General features: G+C 41.8%; 1 protein-coding gene across 2 annotated transcripts in view; it reads right to left on the bottom strand.

Annotated features, from left to right (window-relative positions):
• The window catches only part of MGAT5 (alpha-1,6-mannosylglycoprotein 6-beta-N-acetylglucosaminyltransferase), a 319,813-nt gene that overhangs the window by 215,141 nt on the left and 79,604 nt on the right, over positions 1-25,068 (bottom strand). For both annotated transcript variants that reach the window (XM_081052606.1, XM_081052607.1), the window contains exon 3: positions 625-797. The gene's annotated coding sequence lies outside the window, so the exon portion shown is untranslated. The remainder of the gene's footprint in view (positions 1-624; positions 798-25,068) is intronic.

The following is a 25,068-nucleotide window of genomic DNA, read 5'->3' as shown; positions in this document are numbered from 1 at the left end:
TCAAAACAAAAAACTATTTTTAAAACATTATTAATTGCCTATCTTTCTGTTTGGGCAAATTTTTCATGATACAGAAGCCCAAACCCCTTTCCCAATACCCCCAATTCTACTTATGTGTCCAGGTTGGAACCCACACCTAAATGCTTTGAAAGGGTCAACAGATTCTGGAAAAACTCCCATTCAATGAGAATCACTATCACAAACAAATACAAAAATAAGAATGGTGCAGACATTTAATAAAAATCATAAAAGAGAAACAGAGTGTTCTGGTATTTGGAGAAGGGAGGGGTCTTATGTGTTTCGGGCCTGACAAGGCAATGTTTCCTTGGAAAACAGTCTTTCAGCAAATGAAGATTGGGGTGGAGCCTGGAGGACATGGCAAAGATGCAAATTTCTGATAAGCAGTGACACTGTAAAAGGGATTCCTTTACGTATAGAGAAGGTAATAGGGCTAACTATCCAACGGATTTTTCTTTGAATTGTTTCTGTCACTCAAAACTCTAGATATTATTTTGGCTCTATCAATTATAAATTAATTAATTCACAAATTCACACATTCCTTCAGCAGCCACTATCACAAGATCCTGAGAGGAAAATATATAAAATAAGACCTTAAACACTTACGTAGTGATAGAAAACCAGAAGAAATAAAAGTTCACTTAAAGCATCGGTTCTCCAATCTGCTTCCCATAGGGGTAGGGGTGGGGAGAAACACCCATCAAAAAATGATGCAGCTGTTGTTCATGTTGCTCTGCAATAATCTCCCTTGAAGAAATGGTGATCCAAATTTAAAAGTTCTGTATGAAAGGACATCAAAAAAGAAAGCATATGAACATCTTCCACCATGTGGACAATGGATCTGTACATTCACACACAGGTAGCATTTACCACCCACCAATGAGAAGCGTGCTTTATTTGATTATTTGTCTAGGTTAGGTTTTTTTTGGCTACAGCTTTATTGAGATGTATTTCACATACCATAAGTTCACCCATTCAAAGCGTTATACAATTCAACAGTTTTTAGTATATTCACAGAGTCGCACAACTATCACAACAATCCATTTTAGAACATTTCCATCATCCTCAAAGAAACCTCGTACCCCTTAGTTATCACCTCCTAATCCTCCATCCTCACCTCCAGCTCTAGGCAATCACTGATTTCTGTCTCTGTAGATATGATGACTTTGGATATTTCATACAAATAAAATCATGTAATATATGGTGTTTTATGACTAGCTTCTTTCACTTGGCACAATGTTTTCAAGGTTCATCCTTGTAGCATGAATCAGTACTTCATTCTGTTTATGGCTGAATAATATTCTACTGTATGGATAAATCGAAGTTTATCTACTAATCAATTGATAGCTATTAAAAATAACGCTGCTGTATAAACGTTCATGCTCAACTTTTTCTGTGGACTTTTCATTTGTCTTGGGTTTATACACTGGAGTGGAACTGCTGAGTCATACGGTTACTCTGTTTAACATATTGAAGACCTGCTAAAATGTTTTCTACAGTGGCTGTACCACTTTGCACCACAAACAGCAGTGTATGAAGGTTCTAAGTTTTCCACATCCTCACCAACATTAATTATTATCTGTCTTTTTTTGTATCACAGTCATCCTAGTAGGGTGATTTTCGATTTGCATTTCCCTCACTGTGGTTTTAATTTGCATTTCCCCGATGACTAATAATAGTGAGAACCTTCTCGTGTGCTTATTGGCGATCTGTGTTTCTTTGGGGGAAATTACCTATTCAGATTATTTGCCTCCTTTTAATTGGGTTACTTGTCTTTTTATTATTGAGTTGTAAGAGTTTTTAACATATTCTAAATATAAGTTCCTTATCAGACATATGATTTACAAATATTTTCTCCCATACTATGACTGTTATAAATCTTATCTTCTATTTTCAAAACACGTTTGTAATACTTTTTATTTGTTCTTTATTAATAAAAATGACTTCTCTATTTCTGTCCAGTTATAAAGTATCAAAATGCATTTAAATCACTTTGCTAGCAATTCAAATCACTATTTTCTGTGGTATTTTAAAATCTAAGTGGGCATATCTCCTGAGCTCCTTAATGCATATTGTTATAATTTTTTAAAGATAAAACTATGACTCTTATGAATATAAAATGAACAGATATCAAAAACTTTATTTGGCTCATTAATTAATTAAAGAGAACCAGAAGAATATTACAGATTCAAAAGAAGGTTCAACACACACACACACACACACACAGGCAATCAAAAATACTGAAATAAATGTGATATATAGAAAATTGGTTTCCTCAGAGGGATCTATAGTACCTCCACTGCACAAAACTAGTTTGCATTTCTACAAACAAGAATCATTTCCACTACGATCATTTTTCTATAACTTGCCAAAATGTAAAACAGTCCAAAGAAAATAAAAGGCACAGATAACCCAGAAGGGTGCACTAGATACTAAGTAATCTTTTTTGTCTGTTCCAGAATCTTTCACAAATTTTCTTGACATTACTTTAAAGTGTCTTATATCAGTCAGAGTCCAATCAGGAGACAGAAATCACATGGTAATTTGAACAAGAAAGCTTAATATAAACAATTATGAACCACAACCAGGGACTGGTGAAATAACTGATTGATTAGTAAGAATACAAAGAACTCGAAAACATATAGGAAGACCAGCTAGAAGGAACTACCCTTGGGATGGTAGAGCACCCAAGGAACAGGTACCCACCTCAGGGTGGAGATCCTGATTGCGTTGGAGAAGGCACAGCTATGACTCACTAGATGGCACAGAAGTCACAATGACAGTGCCAGTTTGCTGGAAATGTGTCCTCTAGGGTGCCAAGGAAGGCCCTTCACAGGGAGGTTATCTCACTGGAGGCACTCTACTACACAACCATGGGAGCGGGTGCCAGGGGAAGCTGCTGGCCATGGGTGCTCTTGACTGCCACACACGCTGGGAGAGCCCTCTCAAAGTGCACAGAATTGGGAAACAAAACCCTTTTCTCCTACACTGTCTCTCCCTACCTCCCTCTAGTGACAAAGCCAACTGCCAACTGCAAAGGAAGAGGGGCCTAGATCCAATTTCACAGAGCAGGCAAAATGAGCAAATTTGGAGTTGAGAGGCCATAAATCAATAATGGCACATATGGTACAAATATATTTGGGAAATTCCAGATATGTGTGTGTGATTGTGTGTGTGTGTCTGTGTGTGTGTGTCGGGAAAGACACTTGTGTAGTCCTTTCTGGTTGGAGCACTTTAGGCAACCTCCACCAAAAGTGAAAATAAGGATTCTAACTAGGGCTTTTCTTACTCAGTAATTTGCCACGGGCTGACCCTGAGTATTTATACATCTATAATGCCAAGAATTCTTCAAATTTCCTGTGAATTCTCACCTTTCCCTTCAAAGAAACACCCTTCTTACCTTTCAAGGTCAAAAGACCTTAACTCTTGGGTCTTTTACTGCCCTCCTGAAACACCCCTCCCCCTAACACACACACAAATACACATTCTGTTGTGACAGGCATTACTGCTGGGACAAATCCCACATTAATTCTGTGCCATTCTGATTACTCCCTCTGAATATATCCTTTCAATTTTGTGCTAATATTCTCACTTGGAAATCACCACCCTAAGCCTGGTATTTTCCGGATCCAAATTCTTCCCTGCCTTGAGCCTTTAAACCAGACTGTGTTTTGTCTCTCTGATGGCTGGCAGGTGAGTGAAAAGCTCAATCGACATCTGGGCCGTAGTCTAGGTAAAAGAAACAGGGCTCATTCCCACCTGTCATGCTCCACAGCCATCAGCAAGACAACCCGTGTGCACCAGCTGCTGCCACTCCAAAGCACATGGGGCTGAACAATCACACCAGCTCCCTCTCCTCATGAACCAGAACAGTCTGAGGCCCTAGGAAAGGCTGAAGAAAATGATAGCTCAAGAGGATCCTAGAGGAAACCAAAGGCCTTCTCTCCTTGAGGAAGCCTTCCTTGCCAAGTTCGCCCCCAGTCAACATACAATGCAATTCAATGGTAAGTACATATGTTAGAGTTTAGCTGTTTCAGAAGAAAGCCTATAAAAAAGCCATACTAATAAAGAGGTTGGTGCTATTTTTTTCTTTTTTTTGAGAGGTACTATTTTTGTTTGTGGCAAAATTTGTAGCTCAGAACTTACGTGATCCTAAATGCTAAACCCTGCAGAGGATGAATATAAATACAAGTCCTGCCAAGAATCGTTAGTCTTTAAAACTCACTATTTTAGGTTTTCATTTTTGGTTCAAGCAAAAGCAGCAATTAGAACAGAGTAGTAAAAAAACCCAGAGCTCAATCCAGTATGGATCTTGGAAACTTTTATTTCATAGACAAGTGGCCACTCCATGGTCAAGTTTCTCACTGTTGTGGCCCACAATTCACAAGGAGAGAGAAGGCACGGTCCTGGGCTACAGACCGCAGAGATGTGTCGTGTAGGTAGAAGATGTGTGGAGGACCGGGTCCCTGCTTTGCGGTGAAGGAATGGGCCAGAGAGGACAAAACATCAAAATTACATTTGTTGATGAGGATACACCCTTATTATTGTTTGAAGCTATACTAGCAAACAGGCCAGGAAGATTTTATTATTATTATTATTATTATTATTATTATTAAACTGGTTACCAACATTTGAAACACAGTGGGATTTCACATAAAAATCAGGGTTTTTGGCATCTCCTGAAAAAAAAAAAAGGGACTATCTGGTAACACTGAGCCTCCTTCCTTAGCAAGAATGGAGTAGTGGGGCATGGCCCTCCAATTTTCCATGAACTTTTGCAGGCTGCTTTACTTATCTGTGTTATCTGCCCAGCATTTTAGTTTAGTCACATACAGAGGGTCAAAAAAAGTATACACATTTTAAGAAAGGAAAACTGTATTAAAATTGTAATAATCAATATATACTGATAACAAAAGATGAATACAAGTCACGTTTGACTTCTGCGATTACAAGAGTTGCTCAAAGTGGTTGCCATCAGCGTCCAGACACTTCTGATTACTGCGAACTACTGCCTGAGCAACGTTGACCAAAGTATCCACTTGTGTACATTTTTCATTTTTTTGGCACCTTCCCAGTATTAAAGGACTATAAACTCCAATGAGGGCAGGTTTTATCTATTGTTTTTATTCAGAAGCATACTTCAATGGCATGCCAAGCTCACAGTTCCCAGCAACTGTGCCTGATAGATACCAGGTGCTGAATATCAAAGAATATGATTGCATGAACTCTACTAGACCCTCTATATGCACCATCTCATTTCATTCCTAATTATCATTTTGAAATATTTGCACCCCCCTTCACACATGAGGTGCAGAGAATTAGCTAACTGTAGTCGTAAAGCTCACGCAGCTAGTAGTAAGTGATTAGAGAATTTGATCTCAAGTTTGTTCGACTCCAAAGCAAAGGAGTGTGGAAATGCGAGTCAGGATACAGAAAAAGAGTTTCTAGTTAAAAAACTGAAAAACGCAATAAGCTGGTTGCAAACACTCTCTCATTTCCCAGATCATTTTTGTTCCATACCTGTAAACAGGAAGTACAGACATTACAGGGTCCTTGCTTCTTTATTCTGCAAAATTCTTAGGAATCCTTCATTAAGAGAACCAAAACCCACTTCCTAAATCTTCAAGTGGGGTTAATTCTGCTACAGGAATTTGTGATCGTGCTTTAGCTAGGCAATTCTGAAGCAAAAGCAGTACATTTAAACATAACATGCCTTCAATTTGAAATCACAAAAAGTCATAGCAGGAAGCCATTCCACTTAATAGGAAGCAGGGAAGCAGGTGATTCTTAGCCATGGGCAGAGCAGAACAAGCACTCCACAACAAACTCTCTCTCTGGCTATACACCAGCGTGTGGGTAACTCAACAAATGACTATATGAGTATAAGCTACTTACTTGCAAACACAAAATGTGCTATCGATTCCCAGTTTGAAGATGAAATCAGGGCAGCTCCCTGAAGAGGTCAGTAGACTGGTAAAGCTCTAAAAACGTCTTTCCCATATTGGGTTGTCCCCCCTATCAAGTGTACTGATGTTAGTGACACCCCATACGTGGGGCAAAGAACTACCCACTCTTTTTCCCTGGTCCCTTTGATAGATGACGAGATAAGACATCTCAAAGAGCCGGTACTGTCTCACTGCTTGCACCCCCAGTGCCTTCTATGGTGATTGCATATGATGGGTACAATGGTATCTTCCCATCCCCAGGCCTCAAGCAGGTAGTCAGGAATTTTTTCTGATCTGTACATTTGCCTGTGAACACTCACAGAAAGGTACTAAACCAAATCACACATAAGCATATAGTTCTGCATCTAAATCACTTTGAATTAGAATTTGTCATAAAAATGAGAGGGAATCAGAATGTAATCTAAAACACTAAGGAGCCATGCCCCTGACACAATGCCCCCAAGAGATTTTGGCTGCTGTTTATGAAACAGCCTGAGCCTAGAATGTGTTCCTTGAGCATTCCTGGCTTGTGAATCACCTGGGAATCTGGCTATTTTGTCCCTTTTGAGTCCGTGGGCCTCAAGAGCCTGAATTTCTAATCAGCTCCCAGGTGTTGCTGACCCTGCCAGTTTGTGGACCCCACGTGGAATAGCAAGGATCTAGGAGCTCGCTAGGGACCCATAATCCCCTTTGTTCCTTGCTGCCTACTGCATGTTCTAAGAAGCTCAGCTAACTCACCAGAGGACAGAAGGTGATTTGGTACGCTTTAGACTGGCAATTCCTAAGGCAAAAGCCTTTTTTATTCCATTCAACATCTAACAATCTATCAGCAGTCAACCCTAAGTGGTAAGAATTAGGACGGGGACGGGGGACGAGTGTGATTCTCAAACACAAATCTCAAGCTCCTTTATTATTACCACCCCGTGTTTAGATGTCATAGCTATGGATACCAGACTTGTGCTTCTAACTCCAGGTGCCTTGCTGAAATAGGGACTTGCTCCTCACTTGAAACAGGTTTCTGGGTGCTCCTGTGGCCTCTAGCCTTTCCTTCCAGATCACACATTATAATTTCAAATCTCTCAGGCTTTCTAAATAAGCCAAGCAGGGGCTCCTAATACTTGGGGCCATGTGCTCTTTTAGGAATCTCATAAATGCTATGAACACTCTTACACCCCAAAATACACAGACACCAAAGGTTATTTAACATTTCAGGGGGTTCATAGACTGGGTTTGAATCTATAAAAGAAAGGCTTTTCCCTGTCTTTGGAAAGACTTACTGTAAAGACACGTTAACACTTACTCAGATCACTTTATTTTTAAAACATGAATCCTTTCCAACAAATATTTTATACAAGATACCGAGTCCCTGCCTCTGGAAACTTACCGCAGATCATGAACTGCCTGCAAACAGTCTCATGCCTTATTACAGAGCGAGATGACAAATGAATAAATCCGAAAATTTCAAGAGAAAGTCACAACCCTGAAAACAATAACCATGATTGGCACTGCTCCAACCCACATTTTCTTAAAAGCACGCAAGAAATCGTGGGACTTGGACCTGATTATCCACAGAAGGACAGCAGGATGGAGGAGTGGAGGCAAGAAGCAGGAGAAGAAAACTAATTAAAAAGCAAATGGGGAAAAATTAGCTTGGAAAGGGCTCACTGAACTGCCGACAGACTAAAGTGCTGAGGTGAAAAACAAATGCAAAAGAGATTTGGCAGAATCCAAGAAGAACATGATCAGAATGAGAAATGAGGCCACAGCCAACTCCCAGTTACAAGCCAGAGAGAAACAATCAGAGTGACATTTGTAGAGATGAAGAAAGGAAAAAGTTCCCTGGACAAAAGAGGAGCAAACAGACTGGCCTAAAGTAGAGAGAGGGGCCAAGAGGAAATTGGGCAGTTCCCTGTGACAAAAACACAACAGAACCTCCCTCTCCCCCTCCCCTTCTCTCCTTCTCCCTCTCCTCCTTCCCCCACCAGCTCCCCTCTCCCCATCCCCCTCCAGCAGAGAATCCAACCTGATGCAATCTGATGCCCTCTTTAAAAAAAAGAGGAGACCAACTGGAGACAGGGAACAATGATCTGCCTAAACCATCACAAATCAGCTTATAATTACAAACAAAACCCTACCTGGAGTGTGGAGAGTATTTGCTGGTACTTGCAGGAGCACCTTCCCCCACTGCCCCCACCTTATCTGGCTGTCCTGCTCCTTTCCATTAAGGCCGGAAATGACATGGTAGGTATGCTATCTTATGTTCCTTTCATCTGAGACATTTATTGTAGAGACAGGTTATTTTGCTGGGGGGTGGGAGGGGGAGCAGGGGGAGCATATAGGAAAGGGACAATATGAATGACTGCCTGAGCATATCACTTTGAAACCAGAGCTGTGTCTGGAAAGTAAGTTTCCTGAAAAAAGAGGCTGGTGGAGAACTAGGGTATATTTCATGCACAAGCATAAAGATATACAGCAGTGTCCACTTCGGCCTGTAATTTCATGCAGAATATAGTACCATTTGCCACTCAAAGGCTTCTCTGCAGGCCTTCCTTCCCCCATCAGAGGTACCTGTTGCTGTCATAGAAAGAACTGACCTAGCAACAGCCAGTGATGGTGGTAGCATTACTAAATAAATAATGGTAATTGAATAGCACCCAATATTAGTGCTTACACTGTGCCAGGCTCCATTTAAAGCCCTTTCCTTTTACAAACTCATTTATTTCTCTTGATGACCCTAGGAAGGGAGGTATCATCACCACTTTATAGGTGAGGTTGGAGAAAAGTAACTCACTTGCCCACGATCACTCCTCTAACAATAGGAAGAGGCAGGATTAGAACCCAAGTACACTCAACAACTTGACCAGAGGTTCCCCAATTCAAACTTTCCCACTTTCCTGCGCTGTTAGGGATTCAGTAATTTTTTTCATAATACCCTTAGGCCAAAAGAAATAACTATTAGGTTGCTGCAAAAGTAACTTTGGTTTTTGCAATGGTTTTTAACCTTTCAAACCGCAAGTACTTTTTGCACCAACCTAATAATATAAGCTCCATTTACTAAGTACAATTGACCCTGGACCAACATGGGTTTGAATTGTGTGGGTCTACTTATACATGGATTTTTTTTCTTTAAAGTAAATACAGTAAATGCATTTTCTCTTCCTTATGATCTTAATAACATTCTTTTCTCTAGCTTACTTTATTGTGAGAATACAGTATATAATACATATCACATACAAACCATTTGTTAATCGATTGTTTATGTTATCAGTAAGGCTTCCAATCAACAGTAGCTATTCGTAGTTAAGTTTTGGGAGTCAAAATTTAGATGCCAACTTTTGACTATGCACGGGGATCGGTGCCCCTAACCCCCGCACTATTCAAGGGTCAACTGTAGTTAGGTCCGAACAATTGAAGAGCAATAGTTAAGTGGTGTCTGGCAGAAGTAGCTGTGTTCTTTTCAAAATTTTATGATATTCCATGGCACCCTGACGATTTTCCTGTGGCACCCCAGGGAGCCTCAACACACAGTTTGGAATCCACAGAACTACACTTTCCTGTCTTCCTCCTTCTGATAAGGAAAAGGCATCAGGGTGCAATAATCACACTGTGTTCCTTTAAGTGCATGAGTCATTAGAATGTTAAGATAAAAAAATAAAATCTGCTAGCAACTCCCTTTTGGCCATTAATAATCTCTGAGACCTTAAACCCTCACAGAAGGCTTTTCCATCCAACCCAAGCACACTTTTCCCAAGCTTTTCCCTTGCCATTTCCACCCCATACAGTAAACCAGGCATTCAAGAACAAACTATGTATGTCCTCTTGCCCTTTCGGGCACTTCTTGACCTGCTCCACACTCTCTCTCCTCCTGCTGCTCTCCAGCCATTTCCTGGGTCATATAGCTTCTCTTCTGGGAAGCCACCCCTCCCAAACATTGGATGCGTCCTTCCTCTGGGTTATAGCCCACTTTGAACACAAACTTCTTTGGGCTTATTCAAATTCTCTCATTCTTGGCCACTTTGGTTTCCATCTCCCCCACTCCTTTGGTTAGAAACTTCTATGGGGGCGAGGCTGGTATCTTATTTATCTTGGTGGTTTCCTCAGAGACTATGCACAGTAAATGGTACAGTCTTACTTGAGTTTTAATTACCATTTTCCCTGAAAATAAGACCCAGCGGGATTATCAGCTCTAATGCGTCTTTTGGAGCAAAAATTAATAGAAGACCCAGTGATTTATATTATATTATATTATATTATATTATATTATATTATATTATATTATATTATACCCGGTCTTATATTGTCTTAAAATAAGACCGTGTCTTATATTAATTTTTGCTCCAAAAGACACACTAGAGCTGATGGTCTGGCTAGGTCTTATTTTCAGGGAAACACGGTAATAAATACTGCAAGAAGAGAATAAAAGATTGCTGAAGGGACCATAAGGATTATGGGATGAATGAATAAAACAATGAATGTGGTACACTAACTGCATTGATGGCTCCAATTAATTGTCCCCCTATATCCATGCCTCTTGCATTGAGACTGCAGGAATTCCCACCAAGAAGAGTCTCTGTCCTCTCTTTGCCATTTTGTGTCCCCACGGTATATACTTGTTCTCTGCCCACAAGCCCCGGGGCGCCAATCCTAGTCCCCTGCGTGGCCCCATTTCCTCTCCAATGAGATGAAAGAAACTACCATAAACCAGCAGAAACTCACCAAACTGCAGGCACCACTGCACGTTGGTGGAAAAGGATCTGCTCACAGAAAGAAGGTGGTTCACAGAACAGCTACGGTAGATGATGAAAAACCAGTTCTCCTTAAAGAAGTTAGGGGCAAACAATACCTCTGGTGCTGAAGAGCTGACTATGTTCACAAACAAGGAACAGTGATCGGCTGTAAGGAACCCTAACGTACGGGCCCCTCTGGCTACGAACACTGGCACCATCACGGGCCACTGAGAGGAAGGAGGAGCTGACAGAAACGCTCTGCAGCGTCTTAAACCAGCTCGGTGCACACAGTGTGACTAGCTCCAGGAGATGGGCTTCAGCTCTGCCCAAACCATCTGTGGATGGAAAAGCAGCGCTTGTACCAGAGAGGAGTATGATGATGAAGTTACAGATCTTGTGGAGAATTGTGATGAGGCTTCCGAGAGTGAAGCAAACTGAACAGTCAACTTCTGAAGAAGGGAAAACTTGGAGACATCACTCCAAGCTCATTTTCTGCTATTTTATATTATGACTGTTTTTTACATTTTTGTTCATGGATCAGATAAAATCTCCATCACTAATATTTTTAAGCCTAAACACCTTGAACACTGCAGCTCTTTACAATTTTTGCTTAGACACAAATCATTCTTTGCTGCTAATTAAGGTGCAGAAGCCTGCAAATAAAGTTTGAAACAAAGGTTAATAAAAAAAAAAAAAAAAGAAGAGTCTAGCCTTACCTTTTGAATTCAGACTAGTTCACACCTTGCTTTTGCTGATAAAATGCAGCAGAAGTCACAATATGCCAGTTCTGAACCTGAATCTCAAAAGGCATTCATTGCATGCTTCTGCTTACCCACTAAGAACCACATATATAACCTAGGCTAGCCTGCCGCAAGAGGGCAGACCATGCGAAGGGAGCCCAGCTGTCACCATGAGAGCTGACTCAGCTTGCCACCACCATCCCCCACCCCCAAACATGTGAGAAAGCCAAGCAAAGACCGGCAGACAGACCCCCAGGTGGCATAAGTGAATCCACTCAAGACACGAAGAACCACCCAAATGACCTACAGTTCCGTGAACACCAATAAAAACTCACTGTTTCAAGCCACTAAGTGTTGGGGTAGATTGTCATGTGGAGATAGGTAACTAACGACGGATGAACAGTGTAACTTACGGAAGTTTTGTGCTGCACCATATTGAGAACCACAGTTCTTCAGCACAGTGTGGCAACATGTCAGAAGGCATATCATGATCTGTTGTAAGGGATTCAAAATATTTCTGAATTTTACAATGGATTTATTTGCAGTTAGTATGGATTCACCACCACCCTCATCTATATAACATTACCACTGTGCATTCTGACACGTTTTCTTGAGGAGGAAAGAAAGTGGAATCTACTCTCTTGTGGACATCACCTGTCTACAAACCAGCTTTCAATCTAAACGGCAATTTCTGTTGATGATACCAAATCTTTTTGGGAAAGGGCAAGGCATAAAAACACATTTCAAAGTTATAATCCTTTCCCCCCCCCATTTCAACTCTTCATGTTTCCCCCCTTCAGTCAACAAAATACCTAGTTTTATGCTCTGCTCTGAGGATACAAAAAAACATGGCTTCTGTCCTCAGAAAACTCACTCTGGTGGTGTTAAAAGGCCCGCTTCTTTAGCAAGAGGCTAGGTAAGAACTCAGCTTTGTGAGCTCTTACCTACAGCAGGTGGTGAGCGCCAGGGCTTGCTTTCTAAAACAAGAAAGTCCTAGTAACCAAAGCAACTTTGTCCCAGCAGTATTGTGGAAAGGATCTAAACTCCACACAACCAAATTTCTTAATAAAGTACTTTAATGAATGTCCTTGCTGAGGTAACTGCTGCTTTCATAGCCGACGCAGTGTCTTTCCTGATGTATTTCCTCGTGAAGGTGGTTTTCATTTTAGTTTTCAGCTACCCACACCTACTTTCCCTTACGCTCTCCCAGGTAACTAGTCTAGCAAATTATCAAGCCCTGCAAGACTCAGTTTCATATACACAAAATGAAGGATCAAATGAGATTAAATGAGGTAAGTCCAGAGCTTAGCACAGACCCACTCACTTATCAGGGTTCAAAAAAGACTTCTTTCCTTCCTCTCAGCTACAAAACCACACTTGTTAAACTACACAATGCATGTGTGCGCAAACATGCAAACACACACATACATGCACATGCGCACACACACTCTCTCTCTCCTTCAGGCCACACTCATTCCCTGCTGCCCAGTACAATGTCACATTTGTAATAACAGCAATAGCCTGAAGTCCTGAAAGTCACAGCCCCAAAACTCAGACATACATTCAACTTTTATCCAACACCATGCTGGGTATAATTGACAAGGAGCCCCTGAGGATCCCACCAACCTCTGAGGACTTTTCTCTTCCAAAAAGGGACACCAACAATGGCCTTACGCAATCCACAGGGTAGCTAATGAGAAAACAAGCCATTGTAGCCCTAGGAAACAGCATCGCGTTATCCTACTGAAGTTAGCCCTTTGCCAGCCCACAGCGGCTTCATTTTCTGGCAAAAGCATCCCTATGCTAAGCAAGACTCCTGTCATATACAGACTAGGACTCCAATCTATTCAGCTGGCCCTCACCTGTTCAGCACAGGAATCACGCCGCAGGCTCTAGAGACCTCACGCCCCCACTCACATCTCCCTCACTCACTGAGCACCTCAAATGGGCCCTACCGAAGAGCAGCAATGGTAAACGTGGCAGCATAAACAACGATGGCAAATCCGTGTTCATTAATCACCTTTCTAAGCTGGCTGTGAACTCTCAGGAAAATAACCAGGAAATGAATCATGCTATCTGCTTCTGCTTACCTAAGAACTGGGTCTCTCTAGCGTGCTTAGCACCAGCACTACTTCTTAGTCAAACTTAAATTTTTCTTCAGGATCCTCAGAGTAAACTCTTTAGGTCATGAAATGGCATGGACCAAGAGAAAAACCTAGACTCCATGCCAAGAAATAACACTATGGTTGTGCTTTTCGGCTGTCAGGTGATTCTGAGCTACTGCATTTTTTCCTCTTTGCAATCCCTCTCTCCTAGCAGTGTACTAGATTGCCGCAGGGGAATATCCCACTCAAAATCTGAAAATCAGTTTGGTCTCACAGGACCTCCACGAGAACAAGCTTCAGACTTATCCATTTTTCATCTGCCTACTCCTCTGTATAGAACTAGAACTGTCCAGGTTTGCTGCTAATAAATTCAGCCAGAGCAAGATAAGCTGGCTTGATTTGGACCTTGTTCCTTATTCTGATCTTACTGCAACAAACCAAACATATGGTGAGAGCAGAATGTTATTTAGTGTAAGTCACCAACTCCACAAGCTTTTCTCTTGCAGAACAGCTGAAAGATGAGGGAGTCTGTTAGAACACATCAACCTCTTTGAAAACTTAAAATAGTAGTAATGCCTTTCTAAGGTCACCATCTAAACACAGTGAAGATTACAAAGTCCAGGATAAGCATAGCAAAAGCACATAACCAAGTCCTTCAGAATCCAATATACAGGGTGAGATTAAAACCACAACATAATACCATTATACCCCCACCAGAATGGCTATTGTGAAAAGGATGGGAAATACTAAGAGGACTGAAGATGTGAGGGAGAGAAGCTCTCAAACAGTGCTAAAACTATACACTGGTTCAACCACTTAGGAACACTGTCTCTCATAAAGATGAACACAGCTATCCCCTAGGACCCAGAAATCCACTTCCAGGTATAAACTCAACTGTAATGTGGACCCATGTTCAACAAGAGCCACATGCTAGAATGTTTCCAGAAGCACTATTCATAATAGCCCCAAACTGGAAACCCAAATGCCCATTTATGGTAGAATAGATCAATAAACTGTGGCACAGTCACGCAGTGGAATACTCTACAGCTGTGAGAATGAGTAGTCTACCATTTACACACAATGTGGGTGACTTTCACAAGCATAATATTGGCCAAAAGAAGCACAACACAAACTAGTACACGCTGCATGAGTTCACTCATATGGAGTACACAGAAACAGCCCAAACCAATCTGTGCTGCTAAAGATCAGGATAGCAGCTGTGAGTAGGACAGGTAGTGACCAGAAGGGAAGATGAAGGGGTTTCTAAAGTGTTGGCAATGTCCCCTCTGTTTATCTGGGAGGTTAGGTGAGTGTGTGCACTCTGGGATAATTCGTCAAGCTATACATTTGTCATGTGTACTTTTCTGCATGTATATTATAGGTCAATAAAAATTTTAAAAATAAAGTCAAGGGTATCGGTTTCCTTATTAAGTCATTGCTTGACTCAAAGGGTATGAAAATGTTGTTTGGCTATAAGGTGGATCTAAGGTGCTTGATGAGGACAACTCTGGAAAAGGTAATCAGTTGCCTTAGGCACTAGCTGGTTGTGCACCCGTGGGACATTTTCACCCCTGTGCCTAACTTCACTAAAAAGATAAGGCACACTGTTGGCTCAGGCTTCCTCACAACTGTGATTCTTGAAAATTCTAAGATCACCCTCCTCATTCATTCCCCCATTCTTGTCCTTCATGATGTGGGTCAGAATCAAAGGTGGAAAGTTGGCCAGGATTCCGTCTAGAGCCCAACTGGGACCTGAGAAAGCACTGGACACTGATCCTCTTTATCTTAGAATGGAAGGTTTAAAAGGAGAGACACCCAAGTCTTACTACCTGGGTTTGTTTAATGTCTTCAAAGCCAGCCCAATAAACAGAATGGCACTTCACCACCTGGGCCATCTACTTATTCACATGCAATTTTCCGCCCAATAGCACAATTTGCTTCCAGCCTGTCACTTGGCTGCCTTTCTTTCCTCTAGGAAAATGAGGATAAAGTGGTATGCAAAGAGATAGATTTACCCAAGTTAGCAGCAGCAACTCTGGAAATAAAATGCAAATAATTCAAAAGCCCCGTCCTGACAGGGCTCTTCCCAAGAGCAAAACAGTATCTCAAAGTCAAGGAGAAGATGAGTCAAACATTTCGCACATGCGTCAGCTTCAGCAAATCAGCATTCTCTGCCAAATGGAGCTCAGCATTCAAGCTGGTTCATTTACCTCTGTCACTCAAGAGACAAGCAAGTCTCAAGGTGTCATTGACATCTTCCCGCCCCCGGAAAATAAAAGTTTGATACATCACAAATAATAAAAGGAGTGTTTCTGGGGAAGTCAGTAGAGCAGAGGGGAAAAGACTGCAAGCATGGAGGAAAGCCAAGGCTTCCCATGATTTTCCATGTCAAACTAGATCCCTGATTTTCGAGGAGGCTGAAGAGGCCTCAAATTTCCAGAGAACTCTGATTTTACATTCTCTCAGAGCTGGGCAAGAAGAGGCGCAGGAATCCAGTTAACCCCTTTAAGGTGTTTTTATGTTGTAAAAAGAAGCCAATCCCATATATAATCCGTCTGACCCCAAGAAGGACAAGAGAGAAATAGGAAGACAAGTGACCCGGGACGGCACAGAGTAGCAAGACGAGTCTTGGTGTCTCCATGCACATGGTCTCCCTCATGCTGATGGCACAGAGACCACCAGGCAACCTGCTCTAGGACACCGGGAAAAGCTGACACTGAGCACAACCATGAGCTCTTTCCCTACGGATTATCTGTTTTTTCTTTTCCTGTCCCCAAAAGCTGACAGCAAGCTAGCTTTATAAAAACAAAGAACGTGGTATAAAAATAATTTAAAAAGAAAAAAGCCTAGTCAAGAAAGGCCAAGTAGATAGAGTTATGTTTATTAAATTCTTGTTTCCCTTGGATATTAAGTTTCATGGCTCTGATGAAGGCTCTATTTCCCCAGACATTTCATATAAAAGTAATGTTAAATTCTCCCTTAGCTTTTATCACAAATGAGATAGAGCTTTGGTATATCTGTGTGTATATGCATATGTGTGTGTTTCTAGTTTATTTATATTACAAATACTAGAGTAATTAAACACACCCTTTTGCTTGCTGAGAATAAAGGCACATCCACTCCCTGGTTGACTGGTATTCTACTGGAAATGTTCCTAAATAGCTGACCAGCCACCCTCTTGGCTGCTCAAGTTAACAGAAGTCTGGCTGATGACTTGATCATCAAAGGCTCTATCTCCCTTAGGCACAGAGCCCAGGGGGAAGTCGGCATTACCTAATACAATTTTTTTCTGAGTGTGTCCATTTGCCCTGTGGAACACAATATACAGACTTTTTTTTTTCTAATAGTTAAATATTTTCACATGCATAGGGACACCAAATCTGATAAGTTTGCATATGCTATTAATTAGGATAAGATCAAATTGAAATAAATGAGTTGACTTAGAATAAATTTGAAGACAAGTATGTTACGTAACTAATACAGGTGGGGATATGGATATGGTAAAAACTATGTCTGAAGTTTGGAAAACACTGGTCCACTTTAAAAAAGAATGTTCAGCGAAGATTCAGAACGCTCTGGTTCTAAAAGCTGACCTCCTAGGTCCTTGGGGAGCCTTATCTTCCCCTGTCAGGCCTCACTAGAATGACAGCAACAAAGCTGATATGGTTAAGACAGTGTGACAAGTCTTTTGGAAATGGCAAGTCTTTTGGAAATATGAGGTCTTTCCACCTTCAAATAAGGTGTGACCACTGTCCACCAGTGGCTCACAAAGCTTTGAGTTTTGACACACAAACCAGCACGATTACAGAGTACACACAAATCTCTCTTCTTAAAGCCTCCCTGAACATAGGAAAGTCATTTTGCTGTGCCTGTAAGCTCCGACCTCCTGTTGTCTGCTTGGGGGCAGGAGACAGCAGTTGACAGAGTACAAACAATATATATCATGCAGCCTAGTGTTTGACCTCAAAGACAACTGTGCACAAGATTCCCAGGAAGACAGGACTTTCCAAGGTCATGATTCATTGCTACACTCTTAAAATCATGTTTGAGCCCCACAGACGCAAATGATCAGTGTCTCTGGTAAGCAACTGACTTTTTCTTAAAACTATTAGTATCATCATGGGGTTTGTCATATGCCTTGAGAAAGAAAGCTTGATCTGGAGGCTAAAACATGAAAGTCTGGTTGGCTCACGTAGTAGGAAGAGGGTAGTCATGCCATGGTAACCTCAGACGGGCGAGTTAGGTTTCCCAGAAAGACCTATTTCTTCACCTTAGATGCTTTTCTTAAATAATTACCCCATTTGAGAGGCACAATAATGGCCTTCAAAAGTGTCCCTGTCCTAGAAAAACTCAGACACAGACAATAGTTTAGTGATTACCAGAGGGTAAGGGGGTGGGGGGTGGGTGATGAGGGTAAGGGGGATCAAATATATGGTGATGGAAGGAGAACTGACTCTGGGTGGTGAACACACAATGGGATTTATAGATGATGTAATACAGAATTGTACACCTGAAATCTATGTAACTATACTAACAATTGTCACCCCAATAAATTTAATAATAAATTAAAAAAAAAAAAAGTGTCCCTGGCCTAATCCCCAGAACCTCTGACTATGTTGCCTAACATGGCAAAAGAGAATTAAAGTTGCACATGGAATTAAGTGGCTAAGTCGGATGATTTTAAGATCATACTAGTTTATCCATATTATCCATGTGGGTTCAATATAATTACAAGCGCCCATACATGTGGACGAGGGTGGCACAAGAGTCAATATCTGAAAGTGTCAAGAAAGACTGGCTTTGAGGATGGAAGAGGGCCAGAAGTAAGGAATGCAGGCAGCTCCTAGAAGCTGGAAAAGGCATACTAACATTCTCCTCTAGAGCCTCCAGAAACAAACAAAAATGACCCTGGCAACATTGGATTTTAGCCTAGTGAGGCTCTGTATTAGCTTCCAATTGCTGCTATGATAAATTACCACCAACTTCGTGGCTTAAAGCAACAGAAATGTATTTTTTCATAGTATCTATAGTTCAGCAGGGTCGTGGTCCCACTGGAGGCACTAGGGGACGATCCTATCCTGCTCTTCCAGCTTTTGGTGGCTGCAAACATTCCTTAGCTGGTGGCTCCATCCTTCCAATCTCTGCCTCCACGGTCACGCTGTCTTCTTGTCTGCGTAATCTTCCTCTGCCTCTCTCTTATAACGACCTTTGCGATGGCATTCAGGATTCATCCTGATAATCCAGAATAGCCTCCCCATCTCAATGTGCTTTATTTACTCACATCTGCAAAGTCCCTTTTTCCATATAAGGTAACATTTACAGGGTCTAGAAGTTAGAGCCTGAAGTCTTTGGAGGGCATTATTCAGCCTACTACAGACCCACTTCAGGCTTCTCACCTCCAGAACCATAAAATAATAAATTTGGTTTGTTTTAAGACGTCAAGTGTGGTAATTTGTTACACCAGCAACGGGAAAGTCATACACCCCCTACCTCCCCAATGTGTGCTCCAGATCAGAAGGCCTGGGTGAGAGGGAGGAGCTGGCCCATCCTGACTATTCACAGTGGTATGGGTACCTACAGATGATATCCCTCTTCCCCCAGAAGATGTGGAAATGCCAAGATTCAGAGGTAAGTGGCCATCAGAAGTTTCCGAAACTAACCATTAGTTTCTAAAATAACTAATGGTTAATGCGTAAAGCAAAGCTTAGGGGAGGGAAAAGAAAAAACCTAACATTCGTTTCAGACAATTCCTCTTAATAATAAATACATTTTATGCTCAAATGTCAAAGGGTTTTGCTCACAAAGCCAATAATCCCTAACACAAACATAAAACAATGTAAGGCCCTAAAGGGCCATATTGCTCAATTAGGAACAGCCTCTTCAGGTAGCTTTGTTAGACTTCAAGAAGCAAAACACCCCATGTTTAAGCACCTCTTAATCAATCACTCTTCTTTCTCAGAGCATGTCATACAGCTGGTTTTCTGTCATCTCTGTAGGGATTTCTATTTATAGAACTGCTCCTTTTCATCGACCTGCCTTCAGGACACTGCAGAACTCACCACTTGGGACATCCCCTAAGGCTGTGTCCTCGGCCCTCTTCTCTTTGTATTCTCTTAGCCAGTGCACCCTGGACCGGAATCTCAAAATCGTACATCCAGCCTTGAACCCTCACCTGAGCCAGCACCAGATCCAAATAGCCCAGTGCCATTCAGTAGGGAAGGAGTCCCAACTTCGCAGGCACAAAACAGAGCTGCTGAGTTCACAGAGACACACATCATCTCGGTTACCAGCACTGCCGTCCAGCCAGTGCACCAACAAAACCCACTGCCCTCACAAGCACATTGTCTTCCTGCCCTCCCACCCTCCTTATTTCATCCATCAGTAATTGTATCAGCTCTGCCTACAGTACTGATCCCAAATCTGACTATTTTCCACCATCTCTAGTACTTCAACCCCAATCCAGGCTATCCTCACCTCCCACCGATTATGGCAACTTGTTCCCTAGTCCTATTCTTGCTCACCCTCCACAGAGCAGTTAGTCACTTTTCTAAAGTATACATCACATGTCACTCTCAGATGTCAACTACTCAGGGCCTTCCAGTTCCAGTCACACGCCATACTTGACCATTAGTTATGTGATCTGGCCACTGCCTGGCCCTCAATTTCTCTGTCCTTTCTCTTCCTTATTTATTTGTGTGAACTCCAAGAAGGAATACACCTGCCATTAAGACACCTTGTGGTTAAAGAGGCTCAAATTCTTAACCAGAATCTAGCAGCCACTGCTGACAGGTTTCTCATGCACACTGCATATGCAGGGAAAAGTCCTAAACTAAGCTGCCAAGCCTCCTGCACTGTGTTCCTGCCATCTGAGCCGACCCTTATAAAGGAGTTTCTGGAATTGTATTTTGACCAATGGGCTGAGACCTGCTCCATCCAATGGGAACTACACAGCTCTATCCTTATTTGCATCTATATTGATCAATCATGCATGCAAAGCCGATCAATCAGGACAATGTTATTTAGATCAAGCAGTACTTTGTGATTTGGATTCCTCATTTGCATGAAAATAGACCAATGGAGAACCAGCGGGGGAACTTTCTCTAGAAAATGTGGTCTCTGCTTTGTCTCATTGGAGCATACTTTGGGTTTCCTTGGTTTGCAAACTGTTTGCCTGAATAAAGTTTCTCCTTTTTCTGCACGCCATATTGGGGACTCCTGTGGTATTTGGTGGCAGGGAACTGTTATTGACACAAACATGCATACACACTGGCCTTCTGGCCTCTCCTGTAACAGGTCTACGCTTGTTCCCAACTCAGGGCCTTAGTACTTGCTGCCCTTCTGCTGTGAGTGGTCTTCCAGATCTATGTATGCCTGTCCTCTTCCCTCCCTGAGGCTTGCCCTGAAATGTTGAAGTTGTCACCCTCGCCTAGTGAAAAGTAACCCCTCAGTCACATGCTTTAACATTGCCCCATTCTGTCTTTTTCAGAACACTCAGGAATACCTGAAACACTCTTAGTTGTTTACCGATGCAGGTGTGAGTCCCTTCTGGTAGATGTATGGTCAGAGGGCAGAACCCTTCACACCACGGTATCCCCAGTGTCTGGCACACATCGGGAGCTAAAGAAACACTTGGTCCTGAGCTGCTGACTCATTTTATTAATACAATCCAGGGCAATATCAAATTATCTTAAAAGATGTTCTTATAGTCAGTCTCTTTGGTTTTAAACAATAGTGATTTCCTAGGTTTCAACATGTGAACTAAAAAGGGGCCATATAAATATGACAAGCTTAGGTTGGGGAGATGAGGGAACACATATGGTAGGCCTTATAAACTCAGTGACCAAAAGTAACCACACAGGGTGGTCTGGACATAAACATTCCTAGCTAAGAGGGTCATGGTGGGTACTCATGTCCTAGGCCTGTAGCTTCCTTAAGTGAACCCTGTCTGTTACCTTGTACATCTAGGAAAACATACCTTTGAAATGTCAGAGTAATTTTCTTTTCCAGATGTCTCAAAGGCACAACTGCTGGCAGCAGAGCACAAGAATACCAGAGCACTGCAACACAGAACCCTTCAATGTTACCTTGTTGCCCGCATACTACCACTATCCTGTTGCCTTCATACTATCACTAGGTACTGTAAATGTTAAATATTAGCTATCCTGAACCCACCAATATAAAAGTAATATGCGTTTGTCCATTTTGCTTTTTATCCAATTCTAGAGAGTTCCCCACTTGGCTTTATCCTGCCCCTTTAATTTGCCACCAATGGATTTCATGTAACTCTCCTTATGATACATAAAATAAGCTGCAAAACTGCCGTTCTCCAGAGCATTTTCTAAATCTGTTGAGATTTTGCTACCAAGCATGTCCTCAAAATTTTGGCTCAGATAAACTCTTATAAAATGTTTCTACAGGCTGGACTTTTTCTCATCAGTAAACAGAAAAGGTATCCTTCTCTCCATCCTGGGGTCCTGTACATCATTCTCACTCCCTCTCCTGGGCTCTTTGCTCTGTGTGTGCCCATTCACTCCTTTCTACCAGCGAGCCACTCCCTAACATTCCATTAGTATTGTTTCTGCTCCTTATACAGCCCCAGCTGGCCCAGGCTATCACTTAACCCCAGGGCATCACACCACTAGCTAATGACCAAGTTGTCATTTAATTGTCTCACTGGCCTTGGAAGAAGGGGACACAGTACCAAACAAGGGCACTCAGGCAGAAATTAGAATTTCTAGTACTGAGATGAAGAAATCCTCCCAACAATAAGACCAAATGCATCTCCATCCACGCTCCTTTAAAAGATCAGTAGTGACCACAAGATCTTCCCAAAAGAGTGGGAGGGTTACCAAACCCAACAGATGCTGGGAAGCCTGAGGACAAGTGAGATGCGTGTTGGCATGAATGCGAGTGAAGATTAGGAGAAAAAGACTCTCCATGTAAGCAACACGACTCAGAAAAGTTAAGGAGTTGAAGGACAAGTCTGATCCTTTAAGTGCCTGCACCAAGGCTGGGTCTTAAATGGAATGCTGCTTCTTTTCCCACATCCAACAACTCCAGTTTATGCCAGGTATTAGGTTGATGCAAAAGTAAATGCAGTTTAAAAGGTTAAAAAGTAATTGCAAAAACCACAATTACTTTTGCACCAACCTAATGGTCAACAAGCTAGAGGAGTTTTGCTCCAATCAGGTCTAATACCCACAACACTCCTGCAAAGAAACTATGCTCTCATTTTTCAAGTGAAGAAATGTATTTTCAGGAAGGCACAAAGCAGATCTGGCCATGAAACGTGCCTGGCACACAGAGTGCGAAGGGCCCCTTAAACCTTTAAGGGCCAAGAAAATGCTATCGTTCCTTGAAAATCAGAAGGAAAAAATGAATCTAAACCACCCTGGATACAGCCATAAAATAAAATTTTGAGTCTTTTTTAATGGAGGAAGGGGTGTACTAAACCCAAAGAGCCTTAGCCCTCCAGAGTCAAAGTGGCTCTGAAGAGGTGAAATGACTTCCACAAGGTCACACGCACCAAGGAGATGATAGACGAGAGTCCAGATCAGCCCCTACCTTTTTCCAGAACACCACTGGGCCTCTCATTGGTTCCTGCCTCATAAAACCCTGGGTATCTCTTGAGTTCTGGAATGCCTCCATCACCTGACCTTTCTGAAAATGCACTTTTTAAATGCAAGAAACATGAAGCCAGAAATGTTCCTTACAAAACTCACCAAAAATCTCATCATTGCTCTCATGACTAATCCTTAGCTCACTTGGAAGACCAACTATTCTCAGCCAATATTAAAATAAGCAAGCTTTGCATACTCCCAATTCCTAGAGCACCCGCCCGCTCCCTGCCCCTTAGGGAGCATTCAAGGTGAAGAAAAACTGAGTTTCAAATAGTTTTTCTCAAAGCTTGTTGGGGTGGAGGGCAGACCCACTAACTGCATTGGGAGGACCTGTGATACACATGAAAATTGCAATTCCAGAGTGCCCAATGCCTGCTGAACAAGCAAGGGGTAGAAGCCAGAAATCAGCATTCTGAAGAAGCACGCCGGGGGGGTCTGACCTGCTGTGGAATTAAGGCCCGCTAGTCAGGAGCACAGAGGGGACAAACTACTTTTCATATAGTTTTAACACATTCTAAATTTTCCCAGAATGCACCTGTCATGTACAATGAGCCAAGAATACACTTTGTTTTGTTCTGAACTTTACTCCAAGCTATTTACTACTACCAAAAACAAAAACACAACTATACGACTGATGACAAAGCCACTTCTGGAATATGAATCACCAAATCAACCTTATATTTGGAGTTCTTACATAGAACTGTTACATGTACAGGCGATTATACCAATAGATGCAGGAATCTGACTACTACATTTTGTCTTCTTAGTATAGTGGGGCCCAAGAATTTCGATAATGAAATACCTATTTGATTATGCATTCCTTTCATTTCTCTTACTTTAATTAGGACATTACATTAATTTTGTTTGTTTGTTTTTAAAATTGTATGTGCTGGTGAGTTATATTATCTATGGCTTGAATTCAGGATGACAAACAGTATTACAAATTAATTGCTTATAAAAGGAGACAGTGGGCCTTATAGGATTAAATTTGACTACAAAAGATCCTAGCTAAAACTACTCTCTGAGATTTTGCTAATCTCACAAGTAGGGAAGGTCCCTCCAGACAAAAAAGAAAAAGGGGGGAAAAATTAGCTGCACTCTGAAGACTGGCAGCCAGAGGCAATGCCAACAGCAGTTCTCCTATCCAGGTGCTGAGCCCTGGGCCAGCCACAAGGTAGAGGCTGAACAAGAGAATCAACCAAATTCTGGCTAGTGATTATTGGGGCAGCAGGCAGGGGATGGCAGAGAAGAGGAACAGAGATTCCAGTTATTGGCAAGTCTAAGCTCTTGGGTTAGGTGGTTTCAAAGGAATAATAACAACAACAACAACAATAATGCTATTAAACTAGTTGCATGCATTCATTAGGATCAATCAACTATTGTATTGATAATCATAGAAAGTAAAATAATTAACTTTGCAGCCATACCAAACACTGGAAGCTTGTATTACAGACAGCAAAGTACATATTAGCATAGAGCGGTTTAAACCTGAGTGCTAATTAACTGCTTCTGGAAGGATGGATAGTCACTGTTCTCATGCTAATAAAAAAAGAAAGAAAGAAAGGAACTGGCATTTGGCATGGGGAGCATGGCCTCATAAGCAGTGTGTCAGGCAGATAAAGATGCTGGTACCTGGTGACCACCAAGGCCACCTAAGATGACCATCCTGTTTTCTCATTAACATTGTCCAGCTGTTACCTCACTTGATAATAAACCCCCCTCGGGGGATCCGACAAGCAGAGGTCACCCTGAAGGTGAAAGGAGAGAAGGATTCAAAGGCAAATTACAAAAACTGTTTCATCCTGACTGGAGCTGTCATAGGTTGACACAATGGATAAGCTCCCCCAAACTAAAGTGCAATTCATTTGTGTTTAAAATCCAAAATGGCTCATAGAAAATCCAAGCAGTACATG

Source organism: Rhinolophus hipposideros (genome assembly GCF_964194185.1).
Source record: "Rhinolophus hipposideros genome assembly, chromosome: 6".
Taxonomy (NCBI): Eukaryota; Metazoa; Chordata; class Mammalia; order Chiroptera; family Rhinolophidae; genus Rhinolophus; species Rhinolophus hipposideros.
This window is presented reverse-complemented; position numbering and strand designations above follow the sequence as displayed.